This window comes from Nerophis ophidion, linkage group LG14 (assembly GCF_033978795.1).
Source record: "Nerophis ophidion isolate RoL-2023_Sa linkage group LG14, RoL_Noph_v1.0, whole genome shotgun sequence".
NCBI lineage: Eukaryota > Metazoa > Chordata > Actinopteri > Syngnathiformes > Syngnathidae > Nerophis > Nerophis ophidion.
The window spans coordinates 15,280,124-15,283,742 of NC_084624.1; the positions used below are offsets into that span (position 1 = coordinate 15,280,124).

Consider the following 3,619-nt stretch of genomic DNA (forward strand, 5'->3'; position numbering starts at 1 on the left):
TTGCGATCGACTGAATGTCCTGAGAACTGTCCGAAAAGCAGCAACAACTTCCAATGAGGATTGTGCTAATTTCTTAAGCATGTTAGAGCTGTGACACTCATTCAGTATTAATAGAGCAACAATAAAAAACTGGATAATGTTCCAACAGCAAATCAAGCTTTTTCATTAATCTTTAATACTTGAACTGCATTAGGCCATATTTTGTAAAAAGGGAAATTGGATTTTCGACTAATTATTGGAGCTATAGAGAAAATTGATTCGTTTTATAAACTGCAAAAAAAATTATTATAATCATTATATACTTTGCAACTGACTGCAAGAAATGACGCATTTTAACTATTACTGCAAACAATGATAGGGTTGCAATGACCCAAATGCATTTCATCTAATTGAAAGAAGCATTTAAATAGCAAATATTTTTACTCCTAATGTAACAAATCATTGGAAGCAAAAAGCAACATACTGTTTTTTAGAATTGGTTCTCACCTGAATCTTCTTTCTGACTCGCTCCAGACCCCATTGAGCTTCAATCAGCTGTTGCAAGGTCTAAACATTGCTGACAGGTTAGGCAATCTACACTAAATAATAATATCTTATTTGCTGTATGTATAAAAGACTGACTTCCTTTGGACATTGATGATCTTCCTGTTACTCGCTGCCCGTCTCGCCAGCACTAATCCTGTGTAGGTCTACGTATTAGTCATTGAGCCTGGATTTAAACACGCGACACACTTACTATATAAATGCCATTTATGCCAATGCTTGCTGGTGGAAGAAGGACTCAAAGGCAGAGTTTGCAGGACACAAGTAGGTTTATTCCAGGCAAGGTTCCAAGACATGAAGGCAGTCCAAACAAGGGCATAGGTGACGGAATAAGGTCAGTCTAAGGTCAGGCAAGGTTCAGTAACAAAAAAGCAAGAGTGCATACATGGAACGCTAGGACGTGGCATAAATGGCAACAAAGTCGCAACTAAACTGAAAGACAGGACGGTATACAAGTGAATTGTATTTATATAACGTTTTTTCTCTAGTGACTCAAAGCGCTTTACATAGTGAAACCCAATATCTAAGTTACGTTTAAACAAGTGTGGCTGGCACTGGGAGCATGTGGGTAATGTGTCTTGTGCGACAGAGAAACCTGGTCTTGAGCACCATGTAGGGCTGTCATAAGCATGGAGATCTGAGCATTCAAGTTGTCTGCCAAGGAGCTTTGCCGCTCAGCCAAACGTTGAAGGCCACTGCTCAAGGCAGAAAGCTGATCATCTTGTAGCTGTCACAGTTATTTGGTGTCGAACCCCAAGATGCAGAGATGGAGGCAGGCATGGAGTGAGCAAACATGATTTTAATATAAATACTGAGACAAAACCAAATAAAGGGTTCAAACCAAAAGTGCGCACGTGGGCGGATAAAAAAACAAAAGGCCTTTAGCATAGAAGCTAACAAGAAACAAAAAGGAACTTTAGCATGGAAGCTAGAGGATAACAAACAGAAAAACTGGAAATAGCTACGGCTAACAAAAACAGCTTACCGCTACGACGACCAGGACAAGATGTAGCACGACAGGTAATAGCTGAAATCAAAACGACACGACAAGAGCGACATGTGGCAACGACAATACAAATGACAATACAATACAATGATCCAGCAACTGACACAAGACGAAGAGGGTACAAATAGGAGCGGGCTGTTTGGCAACAGGTGTGACCAGGTGCCAATCAGCCGCAGCTGAGGAGGAACACAGCACTCAGGGAACAAGACAGGCAGCTGACAAAATAAGAGCACTAGACAGGAACTAAAGACAGGAGATACTAAACACAGAGGAAACAGACAAATGCAGAGGAAAACTAAAACATAGATAAACTGTCAGGGGAAAACCTGACAGTAGCCCCAGTCGCTGACCTTGATTGTACAGCACTTGGCGAAACGAGTCTAGCTTCGCTGGGTCAATACTGAGTTTATTCCGTCAAGGCTTGCTGTTTGAAGAAGGACTCAACGGCAGAGTTTGCAGTACAGACAAAGGTGGGTTTATTCCAGGTGAGGTTTCATACACATGAAGGCAGTCCTAACAAAAGCAGAGGTAACAGAGGCGTGAGGCAATAAGCTAGGTCAAAGGTCAGGCAAGGTTCAGTAACAAAGAGGCAAGAGTACATATGTGGAACGAGTGATGGGAAGAAATTTGCCGAGGCTTAGAGGCGTGGGTCGAATGAAGGAGGGGGCGTTTCTGCGAAGCGCCTATCAAGGCTTGCTTCATGTAGAAGAGGAACCGGACATGATGACGTGACTGTTTTTGGGATATGGTCAGGTTTTGCCGGGAGATTCGAAACTCATAAACTCCTTCCAATGCTGTTGTTTTTAGTTTAGAGTTTGTATCCAATTAGAATTCAGCTAGATTATGTTGCCATGCTGTACGAAATCTGCCCGAAGCCGTCAGAATCAACAACGTCTGTCCACTGTAAGTGAACGGACACATGGCCTTTAAAGGCCTACTGAAATGAGATAGCAGGGATAGCAGGTCCATTCTATAAGTCATACTTGATCATTTCGCGATATTGTCATATTTTTGCTGAAAGGATTTAGTAGAGAACATCCACGATAAAGTTCGCAACTTTAGGTGCTAAGAGAAATGCCCTGCCTCTACCGGAAGTCGCAGACGACGACGTCACCCGTGTGAGGGCTCCTCACATATTCACATTGTTTTTAATGGGAGCCTCCAACAAAAAGAGCTATTCGGACCGAGAAAACGACAATTTTCCCATTAATTTGAGCGAGGATCAAAGATTCGTGTTTGAGGATATTGATAGCGATGGGCTAGAAAAAAAAAAACAAGATTGCATTGGGATGGATTCCGATGTTTTTAGACACATTTACTAGGATAATTCTGGGAAATCCCTTATCTTTCTATTGTGTTGCTAGTGTTTTAGTGAGTTAAAAAGTACCTGATAGTCGGAAGGGTGTCTCCACGGGTGTCTTGACGCCAATGTCTCAGGGGAGTCGACGGCAGCTATGGGCGGCACAAGCTCAGCTTTTCTCCGGTAAGAACTGACTTTTTAACCACAAATTTCTCACCGAAACCTGCTGGTTGACATGTAGTCGGCTTCCATAGTTAAGTTTCACCTCCAGGAATTTTAAACAAGGAATCACCGTGTGTTTGTGTGGCTAAAGGCTAAAGATTTCCAACTCCATCTTTCTACTGTGACTTCTCCAATATTAATTGAACAAATTGCAAAAGATTCAGCAACACAGACAAAATACTGTGTAATTATGCCATTAAAGCAGATGACTTTTAGCTGTGTGTGTGTGCAGCGCTTATACTTCCTAAAAACCTGTGACGTCTTGCGTACACGTCATCATTACACGACGTTTCGAAGACGAAACTCCCCGGAAATTTTAAATTGTAATTTAGTAAACTAAAAAGGCCGTATTGGCATGTGTTGCAATGTTAATATTTCATCATTGGTATATAAACTATCAGACTGCGTGGTGGGTAGTAGTGGGTTTCAGTAGGCTTTAAGTACACAGGAAGCTAGTGCAGGTGAGCCAGTATAGGCGTAATATAGTTGAATAAGTAGAGTACAGAGTAGGACGTTTCAAATGGCCAATAGGTGACAGTGTTGCACAA

The 3,619-nt window shown here is 41.8% G+C and overlaps 1 protein-coding gene across 1 annotated transcript in view; it reads right to left on the reverse strand.

Annotated features, from left to right (window-relative positions):
• Nucleotides 1-655, reverse strand: part of LOC133568180 (cyclin-dependent kinase 10-like) — a 50,160-nt gene extending 49,505 nt beyond the window's left edge. Inside the window, exon 1 of the mRNA XM_061919933.1 lies at nucleotides 487-655. The gene's annotated coding sequence lies outside the window, so the exon portion shown is untranslated. The remainder of the gene's footprint in view (nucleotides 1-486) is intronic.
• Nucleotides 656-3,619: the final 2,964 nt, after the last annotated feature.